We start from the raw sequence: 27,547 nt of genomic DNA on the forward strand, positions 1-27,547 counted from the left end.
GTGCTGTGCCCAAGGAAGCTGGATGGAGGGTCAGAGGGCCTAGGCTCAGACCCCCTCATCTCCTTATCTGTAAAATGTGGGAGTTGGAAGAACTGACTTTACTTTGAAGTCCTCTCCAGATCTAAATGTATGCTATAAAACTGGAGAATGGAAATATTTAATTTTCAAAATTTTAAGCAAAACCAATTAAAAAAACAGAACCACCTTGAATTATCCAGAGAAATGAAACACAACTTTAATTTACTTGAATTACAGAGGTCTGTCTCAATTTTTCTCATTTTATAATACGCACTACCAGCCTTGACCTTCGCCCAACTTTGTTTCTTGTGCAGGTGACTGTGGAGAGGCAATCTAGAGTGTCAGAATGTTTTATGCTAGGATCACTGAATTGAGAGCTGAGAGAGAAAAATGACATGACTCACCAAGGTCACACAAGCGCTAGCAGTTCAGCTACTTCTTCAACCCAGCTGCTCTAATGCCAAGTCTAGTACTTTTTTCCAAGCTAGTATAGGTGCCTCTACCTGTAGACCAGGGAGGTCTGATTAATGCTATAAGGCTTGAACAGAGAAATTATTCTACTGTCATCTTTAAAAGTAAAAACGTAAGTTGAATATTCAGCTGATGGAAACATTTTGTTGAAATAAATGGAAATCTTTTCATTTAGAATAAATAAAAAATTACATTATTCTGCCAGAATGCATAAAGTACTAAAAAAGGAAAAAATAAACTAAACTAACCTAAAAGGTTAGGTTCCTGTTCTGCAAGACAAACAGAATTTTTTTTTTTTGGTGAGGCAATTGGGGTTAAGTGACTTGCCCAGGGTCACATAGCTAGTAAATGTTAAGCGTCTGAGTCTGGGTTTGAACTCAGGTTCTCCTGATTCCAGGAGGCTCTCAGGACCCTTTTACAACACTTCAAAATTATTGAGGACCCCCAAAGCTTTTTTTAATATGGGATAAAGCTATCAATATTTAGCATATTAGAAATCAAGACATCTTAGTATTATTAGAAAAAAGTTTTGACTTCTTGGACCCCTTTAAAGGGTTTTGGGAACTCTAAGGGAGTTATGCCAAATGTGGTATGGGGATCACAAAACAAACAGAAGCAACACTCAGAATTCAGACATACTCTCCCTAATATAGCTAACTGGTCCCACAAAAACACTGTTTGGAAAAACATTACAGGGAGCACTTAGTTTCACAAAAATAATTTCACAAGAATAATAGAATAATTTCACAAGAATAATATCAAAGAGAAGACAGCTAGGTGGAATAGCGGATAGAGTGCAGAGCCTGGAATCAGGAAGATTCATCTTCCTGAATTCAAATTTGACCTAGGACATCTACTAGCTGTGTGACCCTGGGCAAGTCATTTAACCCTGTTTGCCTCAGTTTCCTCATCTGTAAAATGACCTAGAGAAGAAAAGGACAAACCACTCCAGTATCTTTGCCAAGAAAACTCCAAATGGAGTCATGAAGAATCGGACATGACTGAAAAATGAAGCAATATCAAAGAGGAGAAGGAATAACTGAAAATGAAGACAGGATAGGAGAGCAGTAGAAAACAGATGACAGAAAAGGGTATGTCAAAGACTAGACAGACAAAGGGGGAAACAGAAATGTCAGAGGAGAAGGGGAAAATGAGGAGGAGTAAGAGTTAAAGAAGGAAAATATAAGGGAAAAGAGAAGAAAATAAGATGGAGAAAGTGACAAGGAAGAGAAGGTGAAGGAAAGAAGAGAAAGCATAGCAGGGAGAAAAGACAATGACAGTCTAAAATGCTATATACAATGGTCTGGTTATAATGTATTGATGCTACTATAAAACAAGTCTGTTGGGGAAACATTATTCAGGGTATGCCTATACTAAAGGCAGTAATGATCCCATTCTACATCTTAAATCCATCAGGAAGGACACAACATGGTTCATCATCAGTCTTCAAGGTATGAATTTCTTTTAAAAATTTAAAATCATACTGCTTTACACAATTGGCTTACACAAAGAGAATTCTTTGGCCCATGAGACCATACAGGAAAAAATATTAAAGGTTTTATCTCTTTTAATGTGGAAAAATTATCACTGTTTCTCAAAGAAGTTGAACAGATCAAAAACAAGCATCACAACGGGGAGGCTAAAAGCCCAGCAACTGCCCCTCATAGCAAATAATTGGTCTTCTTGCTAAGCAGAGACACATGGCATCCAAAAACAGCAGTGGTTCAGGATACGAGTACATTTGCAAGACAATGGAGGTGGACAGATAACATAAGAGGACAAACAGTATTTCAGGAAACAGTAAAAAGCAGTGGAGGGGAAAGGGAACCTGCAGAAAGACTGCTGTGACAGCCATCTCAAAGAGAATGGTAAATAAATATGGAAAAGCAAAGAATAGGCCAAAATGGACCAGTGTTGTCAGTATTTATACAGTGTTGTATCGTCAGTAACAATGGACAGAGAGCTGAGTGGGTCTGATAACAGCACCTACCTCACAGGGTGGCTGCGGGCATCCAATGAGGTAATACTGGGAAAGTACTTTGCCCAGCACCTACCACATAGTAGGCACTATATAAAAGCTTACTCCCTTCCCACCCAACCAACCACTCCCCACTACCTCAGTATCCAAAGAAAAAGAAAAATGGAATTTAAGACAATCAGATCAGGAAGGAAGGCTGAACCTGACCAAATATAAAATCCAGAGGTGCTACAGTCTCAAAGACATTTTTATTTAGATTTGATTGAGATTGAGGGAGCATTCTGTAAGATATCTCAAAAGGGAAAGATTCCAAAGAACGCCAAGTATCAGTGATTTAACCACACCCCATCCCCTGCCAGGCAACTTAGAGAGGACAGCAGCAGCTACTCATCAATATACTTTCTCAGACATGTAAAAGTCTTTACAAGAAAATTTTACATAAGCATCAAGGGTAATCATGATGAAAACATGAGAAAGGAACGGATAAGCTTTCCTCCATGGAAAAAAAAAAGACATCTTCATAGACATACAGCTCACTTAGAGACAGAAAATTTAAAAGCCCACACAATTTGTTATTGTTAATAAAAAAGAAATATCTGACTCAGAAACACAAAGTATGACTTGAAAGGTTATCCAATAAGTGTTCCTCATGCAAGATCTTACAAGACTTTTAAAATTAAGACGATAAAGGATTCTTTGAGAGATGAAACCACAAATACGACCGCTCAGTAATCTGAGCATGAATATCAAGTGAGGCATAAAAACAGATGATTACGCTCACCAGAGGCGTTCTCCACTGTCACAGAGGACACCCTGAGCAAAGTCCAAATAGAAGAGAAAAGAAGATTCCCTATAGATGATAAGCTTCTCTAGATGTTTCTACTCATGAATGATTGTGCTAATAACGGGACACAATTATCTCTACACTACAGACCTTCCTCAATGACATATACAACCACTCAAAAGAAATCATCCTACTTCACAGTCTCTAGAGAAAACCAAATGGATGAAAAGTGCCTATTGCCCAGAAAATTTATTACATGCATCTGGAGAGACTGTCCACAGGGTTAGCACATCATTGTATGGATACACACACCCACCCACAGCCCACAGAGTGTTCCAAAAGTCTCAGTGCAGATAAACACACATATATGTACACATATGTGTACATATACATGCATTTATACCATATACAATATATTTACATATTTTGTGTGTATACTATATAAACATGTATATATGTACATATCTGTATATATCTATGTGTGTATACATACATGCATATATACATATACACATAAATGCACATAGTTTTATATGTTTGTGCATATTATAGACAGGCATTACAAATAGATAATGACAGGCTCAGAATTGGACAAACAAAGATAATGGGGCCATATTGCATTTGGGAAACTGCCCAGTACTCTCAATGATTCCAAGTTTCTCCTCAGCACAAAAGTCCACCTTTTAAGTACCACTATTCATCTTTTGATACCACGTGGCTGTGAACCGTGAAACAATTCAACCTCAAAAGAATCAAAATCACAAACGACCAAAAAGCAAAAGAAAGTCATACAAGACACAATAGCCTATGTCCACTGTTGACTTATATGCAAGAAGGGGTATATGAAGACATCAAGGAAATGTATGACCTGAAAGGAAGCCAGGTCAATCACACAACAAGGGATGAACAACCCAAATATCTCTGTGGTATCCACTAAATATTAAAACATGAAAGAACAACATGCAGATTTTCTCTATGAAAGCTTTATGAAATATATAGACTCAAACCACAGAGAATGAGAATGCCTGAAATGAGACGGTGGCAATCTGCACCAATGGAGAAAAGGCCCACTTTCTCATCTATAAGATTACAGATCCCAAAAGACAGCAAGTATCCATTTTGAGAGTGGTATCATGGATGGGAACTAACACATTCTTTCACAACTGCCTTGACCTGACCCAAGATGGCATTTATTACATCATATCCTACCCTTTCTTCAAGACAAGTGAAACTCTTGATATAAAATAAATCTCTATATGATATTAAAGCTCTGATCCTAATTTATATAAATCAGTTTCACTTCAAAAGAGCAATGCTCACCAGGAACAGCTTGGGAGAAGAAAGGCTGTATGTGAGATAAATTAAAAACACTAGATCCTAAAAGACAGTTGCAGGGGAATAGTATCCTGATTCTGGAGTTCATATGACTAACCACCTAAAGCTTTCAGGGTAGAATTGACAAGGATTTGCTGAAGTAGCAGTGGAGTTACGTTCCCAGATTAGTTCTAGGTTTTAATTAAGCTGAACTCATATTAATTTTATACTTAATATATAAGCTTTTGCATTTCCAACTGCTCCTCAGTTTGTAAACGTTTGTTCCATGGATAGGAGGCACTAAAATGTTATGATGTGGTTTTATAACACAATCCTGAGGGAAGATTTAAATTCAATAAAAGATCATAATTGGGTCTCCTGATTCCAGGTCCTGTCCTCTTTCCCTCACACCAGGCTGCCTCTCTCCTCACTAAATATTTTATTAGGTAAGTTCAAAGTATAAATATTTATCGCAGGAGAAAAGACAACAGGACTTGGAGTTATGAGATCCGAGTCTGAATCTTCGTTCTGATGATGGCCAGCTGTTACAGCTTCAGCTCGCTCATCTGTAAAACAGAGCTACCATACCTGCGTGACCCACTCGCAGGGTTGCTGTGGGAAAAGCATTTTGTAAACTTTAAAGCCCTAAGAGTGTGAACTAATCTCATTAAGTTGTCCCATGGAGTTTCTCTCCCGTTATCTATCTTAGACATTGCAAACAGACAACGGGCCAGGATCAGAACTGAACAGATGGAAGAAACTGGCTGAAGAGTCTTTAAATTGCTAAATTCTTTAAATGATATTGAAACAAAAGTTCTACATTTTTAACATCAATATTTTTGTCCAGTGATGTAAAAGCATGATTGCAATTCAAGGAAGCCTACATTTTTTGAAGAACTGAAGATGAGAATCACTAAAACAGCAGCAGTGTGTGAAGACATAACACAGCCCCAAGAGAATGACACAGGACAGGGCTGACAGATTATCTTGTGTACAGGAAGCCATCAAAGAAATGTCTGAGAAGCCAGACAGGAAGAGAAGGCACGGGTAATACCTGCTGTGTTCTACTGGTATCATGATGATATCAAAAGGACACAATTAAGCCCCCCCCCCCCGGCCAGGACATGGGACAGATCAGTTGCAGTAAACTCAGGGAATAACAGGAATGAGCAACATGGAGGGCTTGCAATCCAGTTTGGGGATGGAGAGGGTGAAGAATATCTGCATCAAGGAGATCCCACAGCCAAAGAAGCATTAATATGAATCAATCGTATCAGGACTGGAAGGTCCATGTACAAGGGCCCTACGGACTGACAGAAGAGTACAGAAGCTCCCCCCCTGCCCCAACTGCCTATTTTAAAATGATCCAAAAAAATACAAATGGTTGCCAATCTCCATTGGCAGAGAGAATTTCTTCTTTCAGCTCCAGAATTCTCAATTTCTGTCTCACATAGTCAGGGATATGCTACTGCCAGCATGAACTGACTTTAGATGAGCATGTATACCTTGGAAATGCTACAAATCAGGGCTTGGTTTGTGTTGTTGATTATCTAGACTTAAGAAAGTGATGGGAAAATGTCAATAATGCGAATCCAACTTCAAAGGGTATCTTGAGCACATTTTCCCCCCACCTCCACCAAGAGCTGATTGCTAAACATTTACTAGTACACATCCCTACACCGAGCCCATCATGTAAGGCTGGCTCCAGCCACACTTCAACATTCTAATGCTTCCTCAATTGTACCCCCACTTTTGCCTCTCACCCTCGTTTTGTATAATCAAATCAGTATTTCCATTGCTTCTGCAAAGCGACTTCCCTATGGCTCCATTCACCAACCCAGTGCCTTTCCAACCAAAACACCCCTTCCTGGCCACCACTCCCATTATATTCACTTTTGCATTTGTATCCCTAGCATTCAACACAGTGCTTGGCAGTAAAAATACTTAATAAATGTCTCTTTCATTCATTCATTCACTCATTCATTCATTCATTTCTGCCGAGGAACTCCCTACAACTGATGAAATAACATGTCTAGACTATCTACATACGTATATACATGTGGGTGCATATATATTATATATATACACATGTGTGCATATATACACATACATCCATACATGTATATGTCCACGTATGCACACATACATATTTATGTTATTATACATTACTACAGATAACCAAGAGCTAATTGCATATATTTGTATATACATATAGTTACACTTCGTACTTGCAGATAAAACTCTTGCTGTCACCCATGCCTGGGCTGTAGCTGGGAAAAGGTTCTGCTGGTCCTTTCTAATCACCTGTCTTGCAGCCTTTCCAAGAGAGGTCAGGTCCAAAGCCACTGCTTCTGGAGCCCACTGTTTTTTATACATCTTCCTGTTAGCATCAGAGACTAGGGGAGCTGAAAGGGGCCTCAGTGATAGCAGATTACAGGCTCCATTGCTGCAAGGGCCCTTAGAGATCCTGAGCACTGGAGGCAATGAATGAGAGGAAACTGAGGCCTGGAATACTAAATGTTTTTCCCCGGGCCACACAGGACTAGAACCCAGTCACCATCTTAGTCACCCACAATCATCATATCTAATCTCTCTGGAATTCTCCTGCAAGTCAGGGTTTGAAGCTACTCCGTGCACTTCAGATGACAGCATGCTGCAAACATCTTCTTTCTCATTCACTCCAAAAGTAGGAAACGTTACCCAACTGAAGCCTACCGTCATCAGCATTAAAACTCAATGAGCATTTTATACTTGTTAATACAGGACTGAAGCATAACATTTGCATAATATTTCCTCCTTGGTGAAGAGATGAGCCATCTGCAAATGCAGGACTTGAGCCCTGGGTTATAGACTACTCAGCCCCAACTGGAAAGCTGTCCTGGTCAGATCTGTCAGAGAACAGACAAACTTATAAGGGAGGTGGTAAAAGGAAAGCTGCAGATATTTAAGAAGCACCTACTATGTGCCAGGCACTGTGCTAACTAAGTGCTTTACAAACATTCTCTCATTTGATAACATGATCTCATTATTATAATGAGGAACCAAGTCTCAAACTGTCCTCATTAGTAGGAAAGGGAGATAGTGCAATAACAGCTCAACAAGTATGGAAGTGAGTTAATTGCCTTCAATGTGGTACTATGGAAAGAGCACCAGATTTGGAATCGGAAGAGCTGGGTTCTAGTTCTGTCTCTGCCTCTGGATGACCTTGGACAAGGCACTTCTTTGACCTCTCTAAGCCTCAGTTTACTCATTTGTAAAGGCAAAAAACCAGGCCTTTTGCTTCCAAATGGATAGTTCAAGTGTGAAAGCAAAAAAGAAGGAAAGCATAATAATGACAGCCAACATTTCTTTAACTGTTCACATGCATTACTTCACTTCAGCTTCATAATAATGCTGTGAAGTAAGAACCAAGCACCTTCACTCCTGCACCCAGATACAAGTTTGCAACCTGCCTAGTTCTGACATAAACTACCTGTGTGTCCTTAGACAAGTCACTCATTGCTGAGTTTCAATTTCTTCATCTATAAAAGAAGGGGGTTGTACTAGATGACCTCTAAACTACAGTGCCTCCCTGCTCGAAATCAATACTTTAATGACCAATCCCAGGAACCTGAGTGCTCAGCCTGAGCAAATGGAAGACCAGATTGATGAGGATGATGATGATGATGATGACAATGACGATGATGATGACAATGACAGTGATGATGATGATGATGGTGACAGTAATGATGATGATGATGACAATGACAGTGACAATGACGATGATGATGATGACAACAATAATGGTGATGATGATGACGATGATGGTGATAGTAAAGATAATGACAATGACAATGACAGTGACGATGATGATGACGATGATGGTGATAGTAATGATGATGATGACAATGATGATGATCATGACAATGATGACGATGATGATGACAATGACAGTGACGATGATGATGACGATGATGGTGATAGTAATGATGACGACAATGATGTGATGACAATGACGATGATGATGATGACAATGACAGTGACAATAATGATGACAATGATGATGACGATGATGGTGATAGTAATGACGATGATGATGACAATGATGATGATGATGATGACAACAATAATGGTGATGATGATGACAATGATGGTGATAGTAAAGATGATGACAATGACAGTGACAATGATGATGACAGTAATGATGATGATGACAATGATGATGATGACAATGACGATGATGACAATGACGATGATGATGACAATGACAGTGACAATAATGATGACAATGATGATGACAATGATGGTGATAGTAATGATGATGATGATGACAATGACAGTGACGATGATGATGATGATGATGGTGATAGTAATGATGATGACGATGATGGTGATAGTAATGATGATGACAATGATGATGATGATGATGACAATGACAGTGACAATAATGATGACAATGATGATGACAATGATGGTGATAGTAATGATGATGATGATGATGACAATGACGGTGACGATGATGACAATGACAATGATGGTGATGATGATGATGACGGTGGTGGTGACGGATGATGAAATAGCTAACATTTACAGAGAACTTACTACATGTCAGGCACTGTACTAAGAGCTTTAGGAATGTTATCTCATTTGATCCTTGTAACAGTCCTGGGTTTGTTACTGTTGTTGAGTCTTTTTAGTCATATCTAATTCTAAGTGACCCCATTTGGGGTCTTCTTGGCAAAGATACTAGAGTGGTTTGCCATTTCCTTCTCCAGATCATTTACAGATGAGGAAACTGAGGCAACCAAGGTTAAGTGACTTGCCCAGGGTCACACAGCTAGTAAGTGTCGTAGGCCACATTTGAACTCATGAAGATGAGTCTTCCTGATTCCCAAGCTTGGTACTCTATCCACTGTGCCATCTAGTTGCCCTAAAACAATGCTGGAAGGTAGATGCTATTGTTATCCTCTTTTACAGTTGACAAAACTGAGGCAGACAGAGGTTAAGTAATCTGTCCAGGATCACACAGCTAGTTAGCATCTGAGACTGGATTTATACTTAGGTCTTCGTGACTCCAGGCTCAGAACTCTATAATAATAATAATGATAGCTAACATTATGTAGTTTTACTATGTGCCAGGCATTGTACTAAGTGCTTCACAAATATTATCTTAATTGGTCCTCACAACAACCCTTGGAGGTAGGTGCTATTATTAACCCCTTTTAACAGATGAGGAAAACAGACAAAGGTTAAATGACTTGTCCAGGGTCACACATCTAGTGTCTGAGGCAGCATTTGAACTCAGCTCTTCCTGACTCTGGGCCCAATGTTCTAGGTACTGTGGTGCCACCTGGCTGTCTTAATGTATGGGGTGAATAAGAATTTATAACCCCAAGGATACTGCTATGAATTTTAGTGGAGATACCTTACATCGTGGGTAACCCCTTAAATAATACCATGTAGGTGACCAAGTATTTCATCATCTATGATGGCAGCCCTACCCCTAGTCAAGAACCCCCAACTTTTTTATGGCTGCTTTGCTGGTATCTGGGTAAACCCTTGAACTCAGGGTTCAAAACATCATGAAAGTGTCTAGAAGAAAGATTCACCTCCATGAGTTCAAATCTGGCTATTTTCCTCTATGTTCCAGAAGAAGGAGAGGCAGAGGCAGTTAGGGGTGAGGAGCAGGGAAAGAATACTGAATCTAAAGTAAAATAACTGAATATTGGCTCTCCTACTTACTATCTCTATAACCTTAAGTGAGTTATTTAACTGCTCTGGGGCTCATTTTCCTATCTGTGAGATAAGTGGGTTGTATTCTACAACCAGGAACTCTCATCCTGGCTAAATAAGCCTAGTTTATCTAGGCTAAAATATGTAAAATTATTTAGGTTAACTAGGTTAAAATAAACCTAATTTATTTCTTAAAACAATTTGATAACTATTTCAATATGATTGGTTTCCACGTATCGTACTTTATGCATTAAAACCACCATTCTCTGAAAGGTCCACTGACTTTACCACAAGGCCCACGGGGGCCACGGCAAAGAAAAGGGCCCTTTGTAGGTGATCTCTCAGGCCTCTTCTACCTAAGGAAACAGAGAAGACAATCAGACCCAAATACTAAAATTCATCCATCTCTTCTGGTTCCAGTCCTGAAACTTACTAGAACTGTGATTGACTAAGCTATTATAGGGCCTCAGTTTCCCCATGTGTAAAATAAAGAGGTTAAAGTGGATGTTCTCTAACATCCCTTCCAGCTCTGATTTTTAGTGTTTAAAAAAACTATCTTCTTTTTTTAAAGCAGAGCCCATACTAAAACAAATGCAATCTTACAATGCCACCTAGTGGACACTAAGATTAGCCTGCTCTGCAAAGATTCGACCGACAGTGCACCAATCATAGAAAATACAGACAAACAGACTCTTTTACAGATCTTCAATTTCATGAGGACGGGTAACCCCTAAATAGCTGAAGACCAATACTTCTCATCATGTGCAACTCTTGTCTGGATCTTTCTTTAAATCCTCCATAGAGGAACCACCCCCCCACATCTTCCAGGAAGCCCATCCTTCTTTTGGGCAACGTGCTGTGGACACCAGCACAGCAGACCATCACCTGTTCGTTTGTTATTCTACCCTCTCATTACAAGACTTCTCCGCCTCCTTTTCTGGTTGTAAATATACTCAGTGATGCCTTTTATGCAATTCTCATTCTTAAATCACTTTTGGGAATAAGCTACAGCTGACTTCTAAGTGTCACTATGACATAAACACTCTGCCAAGGATATGTGATCATGGCATGGGCATTATCTTCAGTGACACAGACTGCAACCCTTCCACACCTTAGTGGATCACCTATGAAAATTCCTATGGCTGAAAATTCATCTGTCTGTGACCAACTGGGGATGAGACTCTCTAAAATTAGCTACTCTGGTTACTGGATGACAGTCAGTCCATTATCCCATCCATACTAAAAGGCTTGCTAGGACCTGCCAGGTCTCTGTCTTCCACTGGTAGAGCTTCTGATGACTCAGAGTCATCTCCACACCAGGATGAGGCATTACATTAAGACTTCAGGCCCATCTGTGAAGCCGTGAAAATAAACCTGGACTATCAAAAATCCTGCATAAATAGTCTGTGTGGAATGTAAAGTGTGAAACAGAGAGGTGGGCTAGACAGAAACTGGGGAACAGCTCAACAAACTGTGGGGCATGAATATAATATATTACTGTGCTGTGAGCAATGACGACTAGGACAAATACTCTGAGAAGCTTAAAAAGACTTAGACAAACTGATGAAAAGTGAAGTCAACAAAGCCAAGAAAACAATAAACACAGTGACTAAATAGAAAAAGAACCAACACCATGAATGTTGTAAAATTATAAACAAGCTTAGTCCCAAAGAAAACGTATGAGAAAACACCTCCTCCCACCACTTTCTACTGGTATGGGGTGCATAGGTGAGGAATATTTACAAATATAGGTGTGTGTATGTATATACATATATATATACATGCATACACACACATACATATATATGCAAATACATATATATAGATGTATATATATATACACACATATATGTGTGTTATATATATTATATATTATATATAATACATATTTTATATATATACATATATATGTATATATGTATATATATATACATATATATGTATATATATGTATATATATACACATATGTGTATATATATGTATATATATGTATATATATATACACATATATACATATATATACATATATGTGTATATATATACATATATATGTATATATGTATATATATACACATATATATATACATATATATGTATATATATGTATATATATACACATATATATGTATATATATGTATATATGTGTATATATATGTGTGTGTGTATATATATATATATATATATATATATATATACATATATATGTATATATATGTGTATATATATATATATATATACACATACACACACACACATATCGGTTTCTATAGGAGGTTGCTGATTTTTTTTTCCTGCTTTTCTTTCTTTAAAAAAACTTCTTTGATACACAGGATGGCTTCTGTTAGGGAGTGAGAGGAGAAGAATACAAGGAAAATTTAGGCTCTATAAAAAAGATACCAAGAAAAACTTATTTAAAAAAATAATAAGAAAGTTAGGCTAGAGCCAGATTGCGAAGTACTTAAAATTTCAGGGTGGGAAATTTTAGTCCTGGAGGTAATAGGGAGCCACCAAAGACTTTTAAGCAGATGTATGACGTGGTAAGACATGGTATCACCAATAAACAGTGCAAATATGAAAGAAAAGAGGGTCCATGGTGGGAATTTAGAGGACAATCACTAGAAAATAGAAGATTAATGATGAAACAGTAAAAGAAACTGCAACTGATAAAGTACAGTGATACAAGTAAGAGAAGAAACAGAAAACAGCAAGTCACTGTAGCCAAAGGAAGAAAAGAAAATTATTCAAAGTGGAGGGGGAAAGGGCACTCAGTAATGTCAAAAGATACACAGAGGTTAAAGAGAAAATGGACCGAGGCAAAAGTCACTGGGTATCACTGTTAAGAGACTGAGTAAGCTACAGAGGTTAACATGGCTTTCCTGGTCCCATGGCTGGGGAGCTTGTATTTTCAGTTTCTGGCTCCTGCTGGTGTCCTCTATGGGAGTGTTTGCTGTCTGTTCTTCATAGGAAGAGAGGACCCTGCCTTTGTACTTTCAGGTTCAAAGACCAGATCCTTTTCTACCACAGCTCTGAGAAAGGAAAGAGCTCTATCCCAACAGGCCACCCAACTAGAGGAAAGCCTTTCCTGTCTTCTCTCCCATGATCAGGTCTCCCTGTTTTCTCTGAACTTTGGTTAGAATGGGCATTTGCTTTCCGGAAGGAGATTCCTTCTCAAAGGTGCCAAGCTTTTTTGGATTCAGAACATAGCTGTCCCAGCTAATGAGGGGGCTCAGGCTTAAGCCTGTCTTTTTTTTTTTTTTGGCCTCTATGCCTTCCCTAGTATCCTCTACTCAACAAAAACCCATCTGCATCTTTACCCATCCCTTCCTCCTCTGCTTCAGTTTCTCTCTACCAAGACTAACTTGGCTATTTGTGTCCTTAATCCTATTCATTTCCTTCAAGAGTTTTGTTCCATTTTTTTTTCCCATAGACAGGGCTAACAGCACAGGAGGGTCTGCCACAGGGAGAAGACAATGACCTCCCCCCCCCCCCCCCCCGCACCTTGCTAATTTTCATGTGTCTTTTCTTCCTTCCCACCCCTTTTCATGGGACATCAAGAGAGTTTTACAACTAATAAACTTTGGGACTTGCATGAGCCTCTAAATCTGAGACACAAAGCATACACTGCTTACTGTTTCACCACAAAAGGAGGCTCTCTGACTTCAGCTGAGTCTCTTCTCCCCACCCCCAACTCCTAGGGAGCGATGTTTTCTGAGGCAAAGCAAAGACAGCTCCCCCTTCCTCAAAGGGAGAGAGCAAGCATGCAAAAAGAGACAATTAGAAGGGGAAAAGGCCAGTGCTTAACACAGCCTGGCCTTAACACAGCACCTACTGAGGTGCTTAATAAATGTTACTGATTGATTAGCTAAAGTCTTTTGCATAGAACGTTGGTCTTGGAGTCAAGAAGACCAGAGTTCAAAATCTACCCCAATCGCTTATTATTCTGTGAACTGCGATCTTGAACAATTTACTTAAACTCTGAGTCTCAGTTTCCTCATCTCTAAAGCAGAGATAACAGCACCAACTTCATAGAGTTGCCTTGATAATCACAAGAGATTTTATACATACATACATATATACACACACACACACACACACACACACACACATACATACATATACATATAATATATAACAGACAGATATAGATAATGTTTTACAAACCTTAAGGGCTATGGAAATGTTAACTGTTATTATTACTACTATTATGTTATTGAAGAACTGGAGACTTTATAAAGACAGATGCCCTAAACAGAGAAACTGGCAAAGTTTGGGCTAAGGAATAACAGAAAATGGCAGAAAGGTGGAGGCCAGAAATGTCACCAACTAAAAGCCATTCAATCAGCAAGGATCTAGGGGCTAGAACAGGACTTATCCGGTACTCAACAGGAAGTACCTCTGAGGAATTGGGACTAAAAGCCGTTCAATCAGGAATTTCTGCCTAATTTCCCTCTCTTTAATAAAACTTTGTTCTATACTATTGTGAACTATACATCTGCAAGAAGGGCATCAACCCCGGGACACTGCGAGGTACCATGCATGGGCTGTCCCAGGTTTCTTGGGTAGGATCTATGAGAACAAAGCATGAGAAGATCTCTGCAACATATACCTGACCTCCCATGGAATAACTCTGTGTGTGTGTGTGTGTGTGTGTGTGTGTGTGTGTGTGTGAAAAAAACATATATACACATATACACACACACATATATATATTTTTTTTCATGTGTGTATATGGGTAGAAAGAGGGGGAGGGGGAGGGAGAAAGAGAGGAGAGGGAGAGAAGAGAGATCATTTGAGAATGTATCTTCTGCATTTGTAGTAGCTGACTCTTCAAAGCACCCTTTGAGAGCTCTAAAACAGGACTCAGGCCTGGTAAGTATTGTATTGTGGTCCGCTGCATTGTGAGTGTGAACAAAAGAAATGGCTTCTCAGCTGCTTTATTTTCTTAGTTGAATCTTGGCTCTCTAAGTAGACCATCATATCTACAAAAAGCAGTAATTTTTGCTTCTTTATCTCTGCTTATTCCTTCAATTTTTCTTGTCTTATTGCTATAACTAACATTTCTAGGTAGCTAGGTGGCACAGTGGATAGAGTGCCAGACCTAGAATCAGGAAAATCCTGCCTCAGACACTTACTAGCTGTGTGACTCTGAGCAAGTCACTTAACCCTGTTTGCCTCAGTTTTCTCATCTGTAAAATGAGCTGGAGAAGGAAATGGCAAACTATTCCAGTATCTTTGCCAAGAAAATCCCAAATGGAGTCATGCAACTGAACTACAAGATCGAATGCTAGCAATGATAATCACCATCCCTATCTGATCTCTGATCTTACTGGGAAGACCTCTACCATTTCTCCATTACACATAATTCTAGGTCTTAGCTTTAGAGAAATACTACTTACCATGTTAAGGAAAGATCCATTTATTTTGTTTTTTAATAAAAACTGAATACTGTATTTCATCAAAAGCCTTTTTTTTGCATTGGTTGACACGGTCAAGTGTTTTCTTATTATCTTTGCTGTGAACATGGTCTATTATGTTTATAGTTTTCTTAATATTGAAGCAACCCTGCATTCCTATATATATCCAACTTCATTGTTGCAATTTTCTTTGATTAAATTATCTATTGTTTCTAGTATTACTTGAATCAACTCTTTACAGCTAAATTATTTTGTCTTTAATTCTGAATTCTTTCCTCATTTTTATCATCATTGTTATTGTACTATGGATATTTAATGGTTATGCTTTTCTCCATGCATTTACGAAGTTTTTATGCACTACCACATGCTTAATTTTGTAAAGCTGCCATCTGCAGTTTAGAAAGATAGATTCTCCTTTCTATTTCCATTCAGTGATTGCTAGAGAGCTATCATTTCTAACTTTCTAAAATTATATTCCTTTAATATTTTTCTTATCTTTCCCTTAGAGTTGTCTCGGTCTGAAAGGAGTATACTGAGATGCCCACACATTTAATTTTGTTGAATTTCTCCTTATAATTAAATTGAATTTCCCTTTAAGAACTTAGATACTGTGGTATTTGGTATATGCTTTTCTCATACTTTTTTCTTCATTGCATGCTCTACCCCCTCCTACCTCCTACTTTACAATGAATGTGATTATAGAGAAAGAATATGATCTAATGAGCTGAAATGGAAATGGTCTATTTTCATACCATTGCTTCTCCTTTCTTCCTCTTCTCTAAACCATCCCCCAATCACTGACTCTTGACCTTCCTCTTAATTCCCCCTTTACAATATATTCTCCAAAGCTGAAGTTTATTTTATTTGAGACTATTCATTCCCAATTCAACCCTTCCTCTTAAAACCTCTCCTCCCCTTACTATTGCCTATTTCTCTGATGAGTTTAATACATTTCTCTACCAAACTGTGTGTGTGTACGCTCAACCTTCCTTTTTTTGATTCTGATAAGAGTAAAATTTATCTGATGCCAACTCCCCACCTCCTTCCTCTCTATTTGTATATTATCCTCACACACTTCATTCACGAGAAATATCAAGTTCTACCTCTTTCTTCCTCATTTTTTCCCTAATATATTTCTTTTTCCCCTCCCTTTTCTTCCCTTAAAAAAAAGTCATCCCCAGGACCCCACTCCACTCCTTTGCAGAGATGAGATATCCACAGGTATACTGCATTCCATATATTTTTAGACTTTTCCCAACATATTGACTGGCTTTGCTGCTTTTTTGTCTCTCTATTTTTTAATATTATTTGTTATATGGTCAATCAGTTAATGAGAATTTTATTAAGGACTTCCTATGTGTGAGGCACTCTGCTAAGTGCTGGGGATTCAAACAGAAACAAAAAGAAAAACAGTTCCTGTCCTCAAGGACCTAACATTTTAATGGGAGAAGATAACACATAAAAGGGAAGTTCAAAAAGAGGAAGAGGGGGATGCTACCCCTAAAGGGGAATGGTGGTCAAGTCCAGAGAATGAGGGAAGACTATCTCTAGTCTCTTCCCTAATACGGAGATTTGGGAAGAACTCACCACAAAAAGAAAGGACCCACAGGCACAGGGGGAAGAGGCAGCTGAATCATGATGGGGAAGAACACAGAATGAAGAATGGATGGTCTGGGCCCTATCCCAAAATGGAAGTTCAAGAAAGAACTTACCAATGGGAGAAGAGAGCAGAAGGGGCATAAGGTGAATAATGGAATCCAGAGAATAGGTCAAGGGATATCTCTCTGGATACAGAGGAGTTTAACTAATGGGAGAAATTGTGATAATGTAAAAAACAAAAGACATTAATTAATAAAAATTTATTGGAAAAAATTTTCCCATACCCTCTTGTCTGTTTATTTAACTCCTTCTGTGACCCACAAAGACATTAGGGTTCAGAGGGCTATGGTCTTCAGGGCCCTCTGGAGCATCTCAGGTCAGAGCTCTATGGGTTTCCAATTCCTCCCCTCAGGGCTATTATTTGATCGGTCTTCTCTGTAGATCTTTGCTGAAGTTACACATGGGAGAGCTGGGCTCCTTTTTCACACCACCATCTTAACTGTGCTTCTCACCTATCAAAGAGAAGACTGGTGTATTTGGATAAATATAGGTGAAGGGAAGGGAAAACAAAAGAAAACAAACATTTAATATGTCACTGTACTAAGCACTTTACAAATATTTTAATCTCATTTGATGAACATGAAGCACTGATGGTTTAGGGAAGCCCTCTGGCCTAAAATGAGGGTAAAAGTGAAAGGATATTGAGAACATGTTGGTGTTTTTTGGGTTTGGAATACTATGGGAGATGCTCAGGAGGGAGGTCGATGCCAACCTAGCCTATGGAACTTGCTATGTTTTCCTAGAGAGATACCTGGGGAAAGGGGCATGTGGAAAGTAATCAGACACTGAATTCCTGAAAATAATCTCCTACCCAGAAAAGGAAGGGAGAATGCCAGATACAGCAAAAGAGGGTGGGAGAGTACCCTGCCAGTCCTGAACATGGCCTCAACACCCGAAGTATGGGAACAGGTCTTTGGTAAGGCAGTGAAACAGATATTACAACTGTACCTTGAGTACGAACCTCTATAGGAAGTTAATATTCTCAGAAGATGCTGTTGGTCTAGGACAGATGAAATTTGAACCCTGGCTAGCAGAGATTACTGAGATCAAAGACAACTGCTGAAGAGGTTTAGGAGGCTTGCACTCAGGGCCATAAGTAGGATGAGATAACCAGAACTTTGTCCCAGTTGCTAAGGTTGCCTGGCTTAGCTAGCACCTAGTAAGCCAGAAGGTGCCAGATGGGATTCCCACCCCTTACCATGATCTCACCACAGAGGAGCTCCTCCCTAGGCTGCCCCATTCTGGCTCCTTCCACCACAGACCTCCAAGAGGTAGCTTCACGGTACCCCAATGCTTCTCTCCCAACCCCAACCTGAAACCTACTGTCCAAAAGTCCAAATTCTCCTCTAGGGATTTCCTTCCTTCTTAAATACTATTTTGATTTAAGGGACTTTCCTTGCCCAGGACATATTTTGTATGCCCCAGGCACGAGAACTTCTACTTATGGCCTGGCCTGCTTTTGATAAGCTAAAAATTTAAAAAGCAAAAAAACAAAACAAAACCAAACCAAAAAAAGATACAGAAATGCTCAAGGACACTGTATGATACCTTTGGGGGTCTGGAGAATGCTGAGGACTTTCACACCATATTCCTAACTATCACCCCAGAGGACCAGGGAAGAGATTTTCAGCTACAGAGGTTAAGAAGCATACCCCAGAAAGTGGTGAAAAGGTACAATAACTTACAGCACTTACACCATATTGAGCTGGCCCAAGTAATCAAGGAGCAGCTAGGTGGCGCAAGACCTGAGCTCAAATCCAGCCTAAGACACTTACTAGCTATGTGACCCTAGGTAAGTCACTTCATCCTGTCTGCCTCAGTTTTCACATCCATAAAATGAGTTGGAGAAGGAAATGGCCAATCACTCCATTATCTTTGCCAAGAAAACCCCAAATGGGATCAGGAGAAGAGTACTGGACAGGACTGAAAATAAATAAGAGCAAGTAATCAAGAGGATTACTTAGGTGATGAACTAGGTGATGAATTGTTACTTCAGCAGTTATGGCTGTCTATAAAACAGGAGCAGCCTATTTATTCACAACTAATAAAGCTTCTTAGGAAGGAAGGAATGCAAGCTAGTAAAGAGAACTATTGGAAGAACATGAAAGTCAGACAAACAGTCCCCCAGTGCTACCATTCCAGGTACTGGCGCACTAAGAGAGTCCTGCACTCCAGGATTCCGACTCAGCTCCAAGATCAAAAATGGCAGCCAATGGAAGAGCACCAAGGAAGTCGCTGGGACAGGTCAGCCGGTTTTACATTCAGTCTGCGCAGGATGGAGACCTGCAGACAAGAGCCAACCCCTGGCATGCCAGAAAGTCCAAGCCTTTAGGCAGGTTCAGGAACTGGGGAAGGTCGTTGGCACAAGGGCTGAGAGCGACTCTCCTTGGGACAACTCCTCCAAGACTTAGTGCCACGGTCTGAAGCACCTAGAAATACTGAAGGCATACAGGGTCGAGCTGCGTTTGACAGCAGGCCATAACTGAACATTATATCTGATGTGTAAAAGCTGAGGCACAGACCTTAATAGCCTCATAGAGGAAGAGTAGGCCTGTGTGGGCAGGACCTGCCCATGGCCAGGACATAACTCAGGAGATCCTGAAATTCCAGAGGAGGTCATGGGTACCAGAGACGAGGCAGTTAAAAACGCCTTGATGTGACTAGACCTAAATATGTCCCTGGGGGGGTTTTGTCTGTTTTTTGTTTGATTAGGACAAAGTCAAGTCTCTTCAGAGTGCTCCACTCATTAAGCAAGACCCGAGCACCTTGACTATCCATGCTTCCTTGCATGGAAGCTGATACAAGGATAGAAAGAGTATTGAAAGAATACCATTAGAACAGAAGTTCCTTGGGAATTTGTTATATTTATACCCTCATTGTCAAGCAGAGTGACTGGCCCACAGTATGGGCTTCATAAATAATAATAATAACATAATAATAATAATAGCCAGCAACTATACAGCACTTTAAGCTTTGCAAAGTGCTGGCTGACTGATATCCACACACAAAGTTGCTTCTTGATTTTGCTACAGAAATTCTCCCTAGAGTGAGAAGTAGAAAGATCACCTGAGGAAGAAACTCAGTGCTAGAATTAAAGTGTAGCACCAGCTACAACTGTAGGATGAAAGCTGTACCTGGTGAATGACACACAATATTCACCTGCATGGTCCCTGGCTATTCCTAAAATGGTCTCAAAAAGGTGCCCTCTCTGAGACGATAAACCTAAGGAGGCAACAGAGAGGGCTCCTAGTCCAGGCTATTATTACTGAAATCACAGTCCTTAATATATCACCCACTGTTGTGATACAAAGGAAGACTGGTTAAATTGGGACGCGGTTAGACTACAGAACCCTGGCCAAGTGGACTTAGGTATATCAATAGCATGACATAAGTTCAGGAAGCCCTGAACTGCCTTTGGGGCAGTGAATTGAACCTTCACAACAGGTAGGTCTCTCTGGCAGCGTAAGATGAGACAACTGCCTTCGTTTGCCCAGTGGGGTTCTACCAATTAGAGCATATACCACAAGGCATCTACAGGGCATCAGCTACTTTTCAGACGCTCAAGGAGAAAGCAGTGCATAATAGGAATTTCTTAGAGGCATTCTAGGAAAAGCTATGTCTAACCAGACGGTTTCATTATGTTTGATTATATTTTTATTAATCTCTTATTGACTCCTTAGGCAGTCACTGTAATATAGTAGAGGGCTAACCTTGAAAGCAGGCAGACCAGGGACACATTTCACACAAGAGGCCGTGTGGTGGCCTTGGTGTCAGGAAGGCATGGTCTTGCCTCTGGCATAAACTGGCTGTGTGAGTGCCTCCAGTTGCTCCAGACAACCAAGACAATAAGTTGCAGGGAAGGTGCCAATCTGAGCGCACAGAGTTTACTCACCTGGGAGTGTCACATACCAGTGAAATTACAAGGTCCAGCACCTACCTTTTATTGACTCCCTAGCAATCAATCACTATTTCACCAAATCCAAACCTTCTGAACTCTCTTGAAAACATTCAACTCAACCTTTAGCCCATCTCTCTCACCTCCCATTTCACTGAAAAAATAAAGGGCATCTATGAAAGGACCCCCAACTCCTACCCGCCTGCCACTCTGTGTCTTGACCTAGCCTCCTTGCCTTCCGGTTTTAGAAGATGAAATGGACCTCCTCCTCCCTAAAGCTAACCCCTCCAACTGTGTCCTGATCTCACCTCTCCTCATCTGCTGTCTTAGCTCCTCCAATCATACCCCATCTTCAGTCTCATCTATCTACCAGCCCTATCTCATCTGCATGTCTTCCTCATCCCAAAACAGCCTTCCACTGAATCCTCAAGCCATTATGTTGTGTTTCTCTTCCTTCTCACTGTCACACTTCTAGAAAGAATAACCACCTCCTGTCTCTCTCTGCCTCCTCACCGCCTCCTCATATCTCACCCCCTTTCCCATGTGGCTTCTCACCAATGACTTCCTTATCAACCAATCCTATGGTCTTCCATCAGTACCCTATTTCCTCTTACCCACAGGCTACAGTTTGTCCTTTGTGCTCAAACAGGACCATGACATCAAGAAGGTGATGCCATGACAGGCACCATCTTCCTGAAGTCATGGTCCTCCTCGAGAACACAGGACAAACAACAATTCCTCTGACCTCTAGGCAGCAGCTTACCATCTGCCATTCCTTCTAAATACTCTCCTCACTCAAAGTTTATGAAGCTACCCCTTCCTGGTACTCTCCCTACCTCTGGAATGTTTCCCTGTGGCCTTACATTGCCTCCCGTCCCCTCCCCTCCCCTCCCCTCCCCTCCCCTCCCCTCCCCTCCCCTCCCCTCCTCTCCTCTCCTCTCCCTCCCTCCCTCCCTCCCTCCCTCCCTCTGGTCCCCACCAGTTTGCAAGCTTGTAAAGGGCTCATGTTATCTTTGGATCCCCAGGACTTAGCATCACACATCGTGAGCTAGACGGGCCATACCTCAAAGGCCAAGTCCAATGCCTTCATCTTCTAGAGAAGTGAGATTTGACCAAGGCCATTCAGCTAGGAATCAAAATCAGGTCCCATAACTCCAAATTTGACAGGAATGTTCAATTTCTGTCAATTCCACTGTACAATGACAATAGTAGGTACTTAAAATATAATTGTTGAATTGGTGTTTCATAAATGCTTGCTGACTGATTAAATAACTACTATTTGCACAGCATGACACTAGGCACTTACAGTAGACCATGGACATAAAATGTAAAATCGCTTTCTGCAAGAATTTCTTTGAAAAAATGACACATACATAAAAAGCTAAATAACACTATAATCCAACAATACAAGAGATAATCATGAAAATTCAGGAACGAACCTGGAAGTCACTGACTTAGTTCGACCTCCTCACTTTATAGAGAAGAAATCGCATCTGAGAGAAGGCAAGAGACCTACCCAAGGTCATGATGTCAGAAAGCAGCACGGGATGTCTATCAGCTGACACAGTACTCTCTAGATAGCAAGAGCCTTGAGTCTGTAGCAGAGAGATCACAAGGGGCTAGGGGAGTCAAGAAAGGTTCTGTGGGAGGGGCTTGAACTCTGCCTGAAGCGGGGACTTTGGAGAAGGGGAGATATTCCAGGTTGAGTAATGGTGTATTAATAATTATTGCTAACATTTATATACCACCTACTAAGTGCTAACTAAGCACTTTACAAATATTATCTTATCTGATGCTCCCGACAACCCTGGGAAGTAGGTGCTATTATTATCCCATTTTACAGGTAAGGAGTTTGAGATAATCAGAGGTTAAGTGACCTGCCCAAGGTCACACAGCTAGTAAATGTCTGAGGCCATATTTGAACTCAGGTCTTCCCGACTCCATATCCAGAGCTTTATCCATTCCACCACTTTGCTAGCAAAGAACTATGTGGCTCTCCTCCTTCACTAAACTCTAAATATTTACATCTTCATCACTTATATCGGCCTCTAACTATATACCTCAGAGTACAACTAACCTAACCTAAAAATAAGGATATTTTTCAGATGAGGAAACCGAGGCCCAGGACCCAGTGACTTGCCCAGGGTAGGATGCATCAGAGGCAGGGCTTGAACCTTTGACTACTGAAGCAGTGGCATATACACAGCGCCATGTTGTTCTCTGTTGAACTATAAGTCTCATTTGACCAATGGTCAGAGACTCAAGTTCTTCCTGGCCAAACCACACCCCACAGGCAAATCTCCCCAGCACTCTCCATTTCCTCAAATAGCCAAAATCAAAACAAAGCAAAAGCCTTGGCGAAATTACTGAGGAATTTGTTTTTAACCTCTGCCGTCATGTTCTTCTATGTTCTTAACACGTGTGTATATGTGTATACCAAAGCCTAAGGACTCTGTCTTAGATGTTTTTAAAGGTGGGAAATAAAATACATTGGATTATAAAGGAAACTAATGATGCTGAAATACAGTTATCAAAATATTTTTAACATGCAAATTCATGGACCCCCGTTCAGAATTCCCAGTCTAGACCATCCAAATGAGAAGGCCTCAGTCGGTCAGAGAAGACTGAAAAGAACACCCTTCATACCACAGTTCACAGTCTGGTCTCTCTTTGGTATTTACACTGTAAGATTATTATTAAATAAGCAAATATAAGAGAATATCTTTTTTTTTAACAAATGATCTCTTTAGCTACTAAAAGTTAATTAAGAGGTAACCACATATAATTAAGGGTGGAAACTGCATTCAATAAAAACTATGTCAAACTTTTCCACTATAAGCCTCTATCGGAGCTGTAATTTTTTCATTTATTGCCCAAAGGCACAGATTAGATCAAACACAATAGAATGAGCTTTTTATTGTTGGGACAGTGAGGAATCTGCCTTAGATAATGAATGTAGAGAGTCGGGTTTTTTTCCCCTTGAATAAAAAATATCTTTATGGCATATAGATAGATATAGATATAGATATAGATATAGATATAGATATAGATATCTATCTATCTATATCTATCTATCTATCTATCTATGTATGTATATATATATATATATATATAGAAGACACACACACATACAACCTGTATAAGCAGTGGCTTAAATTTCCTTTAAAAAAAATAGTAAACCCTTTCCCAAAGGCAATTTTGCTAAATAAATCCCAGGACAAGCCCAGATCAACTTTCTCAACAGTAATCAAATGAATAATATATCATCCAGCTACCCATAAATCTCACTTTAATGTACTGCTAAAAACCAAATCCAAGGTCTATGAACTGTCAACAATTGGTCTTAAAAGCCACATAGGAAACAGACTGCTCACTTGGTCGAAAACCAGGCTTTTATCCCAATTTGCCAAACCAAAAGAATCTTAAGTTTAAAGGTTGCTGGTTTTTCCCCCTACAGCAACATGTTTGAGAAGGATAACTTAACCCAGACGGTAGAGTGGATAGAGAGCCACTGTTAGTACTGGTAAGGCCAAGGTCTAACTAACTCTCTTGCCTCTGATACACATTGGCTGGGGGGCTCAGGGGAAATCACTTAATTTCTCCGTGTTAACAGGTAACTCTCTAAGCAGAAGAGCTGCTGATACAGCTACAGTGGTAGAGGGAATTACTGGCAGTTCCCTACACAAATGAAACAAAGAAAAAATAAATTAATAACCAATGCTTTCATTATAAACAGATATTCAAGTTCTGGTAAATTCTGGGAGCACTGGAATGAGGAGACCTGATTCTCAAGTCACTTAATCACCTTCTCAGTCTTAATTTCTGCATTTGTAAGATGGGGCTAATAATAATACCTTCCTTCCAAAACTGTTGTGAGGACAACATGAGATATAATTGCTAAAAGACTTTGCAAATTTTAAAGTGCGATATGAATGCTAAATGTTGTTATTATTAGTAATATTATGATTTCCTTTCTTTTCCCACCATTCCTATATTGTCAGTATTGGATCTTTCACTACCTTTGAAATGAGATGTGTATGTAAGATTCATAGGATCTTTAAAAAAAAAATTAAACATTTAGAACTGGATGGAAAGAGAAGTGAGACTAATCTAGCTCATATCCTTCCATATCTCCTGTATAAGAAAATACACTACCCTCTATGTTCGAACAATTACTTTTTTCTCCCATTAAATTATAGGTGAAATAAGTATACATGAGGTGCATTTCCTGGTGGATAATGGTATGTACTCATAACTTTGCCTTCTCACCTTGCCATAGATACTCTGGAACCCCAGGCTTTGACATGCACTGTTCCTCTTAACCCAAATGACCATTGGGCCTTGCCTTCCAACCTTAAGCTAAACTCTCCTGTACGTTCTGTCTTTCTAGCAATGAAGCTGATTAGGTGATGACCTTCACCAACACCTATCCTCTACCTGATCCTAGGGTTTGTCCTACACTACTCTGAGACTTCCAGTCTTCTCAAAAGAGGAATGAGCTTCCCAGGGCACAAAACAAATATGGCCCCTGCCACATGTGACCTTTTAGTCAAACTAAATAGCCATTTTTCAAGTTCTATGCATCTGTATTTCTCAACCTAATTATGAGTCAGTGACCTTTCAAAAAGTGAGACAAAAAGGTGGTAGCCCCTGTTTCTCCAAGCAGAGAACACATCTGATCCTTCTTCCATGGGATAGCTTCTGAAATCCTGGAAAACATGTCTCTTCTTCAGGCTCAACATCCCTAGTCCTTCAATCAGTCTCTGTACAGCATGAATTCAAGGCTCTCTAGAGCTGTTTCCTCCACTACAAAATGAACACACTGGACCAAATAACCTCTACCAGCTCTGAATCAATGGCCTATAATCCTTTAGTTGGATAGTCACTGGATTAAGAAAGCCCATGCTTACCTCCACATAGCCTGGGGAGAGTTAAGTTTATATCACTTAAGCCCTTCACATGAAGGCATGAATCACTTTAATAATATAAGCTGATTGGCTTTCTCTTAATAATTAGTTGAGACAGATGCTGTGTGAGGTCTTACTTGGGGAAATAATATTGGCATGCAGAACACTTGAGGAGTAGAGAATGCTTTGAAGACATCTAGAGAACAGTATAAGGGGACCACTGAGCAGGTAGCAGGATGGATAATAATGACAAAATAAATTACTTGTGCTTTCATCTATATTCTTACTTCCTCAAGCAAGGCTTCTTAACCTCGGGTTAAGTCTGTGAAATTAAAAGATATATATTTTTATATCTATTGTCAATATAATTGGTTTCTCCTTGTAACCTATGTATTTTATTTTATACATTTAAAAACATTATTCTGAGAAGGGTTCCATAGGCTTTACAAGACTGCCAAGGGGATGTAAGCAAGAGTGTGCTGGCAAATGTTCAATAACCAGCTTTCTGGGGAAAAAAATATCACATACTTTTAAGGTTAACTTCCATTATTAACATATTCTCTACTTTCTTAGGACTAGGGGGGAAAAAAAGAAAAAAACAAGAAATGAAGTCCTGATTTATAGAATTTGTCATTTGCGAGGTATAAATGCTCATGGTGAAAATTTGACAATTAGCTCTATGGATTTCTTGAGCAGACTTTAGCATGTTCCTGGGTCTATGACATAAAAAGGTGAAGATTCCCTGCTTTATAGAGTTGTGTTTAAAGAATATGTCTCTGCAATAAAGAATATGATCTTAGTCGGCATAAACAAAAGAATAGTATCCAAAATGCAGGTATTTGGGTACCCCCATGCTCTGTAATGCCATGACACATTTTAGTAAGGAGTGTATCCACAGAGCTAAGGTCAGAGAGCTTGGTGTGCCACTTACTAGCATTATGACTGTAGGCATCCCTCTCCGGGATACTGTTTCTTCATTTAAAAAAATGGGAGAAGAGAGATTGGATTCAGTGATCTCTGCATCATCCAGCTATAAATCTATGATCTTATCAATAAAGCATCAATCAACAAGCATTTATTAAACAGCTTCTATTTTCCAGGCACTGTGATAAATGCTGGGGATACAAAGCCAGAAAAGAAACAGACCTTGCTCTGAAGGAGTTTGTAGTGAAGATAACCGAAAACTTGCTAAACAGAGAGAATGGTGGCTGATGAAACTAGAGAAGATTAGATTGGAGAAGAGACTTGGGATTGGGATGGAGAAAGGCCCAAGAATAAAACAGTGTCTCAACCTAACCATGAGTCAGTAACCTTCCAAAAGGGAGATGCCAAGGTGGCAGCACCTGTCTGTCTAAGCAGAGACAAAGTCTAATCCTTCTTCCGTGGGATGGCT

The 27,547-nt window shown here is 39.8% G+C and overlaps 1 protein-coding gene across 5 annotated transcripts in view; it reads right to left on the reverse strand.

Annotated features, from left to right (window-relative positions):
- The window catches only part of LOC144456601 (uncharacterized), a 162,543-nt gene that overhangs the window by 129,504 nt on the left and 5,492 nt on the right, over nucleotides 1–27,547 (reverse strand). The window contains exon 2 of one of the 5 annotated variants that reach the window (XR_013485605.1): nucleotides 17,538–17,804. The exons of the other annotated variants lie outside the window; for them this stretch is intronic. The gene's annotated coding sequence lies outside the window, so the exon portion shown is untranslated. Of the gene's footprint in view, nucleotides 1–17,537; nucleotides 17,805–27,547 lie in introns of those variants that run through there. 5 annotated transcript variants of the gene reach the window in all.

The sequence above is a fragment of the Phascolarctos cinereus genome, unplaced genomic scaffold, assembly GCF_003287225.1.
Source record: "Phascolarctos cinereus isolate Bilbo 61053 unplaced genomic scaffold, phaCin_HiC Scaffold_1;HRSCAF=81, whole genome shotgun sequence".
In the NCBI taxonomy this organism is placed as follows: Eukaryota; Metazoa; Chordata; class Mammalia; order Diprotodontia; family Phascolarctidae; genus Phascolarctos; species Phascolarctos cinereus.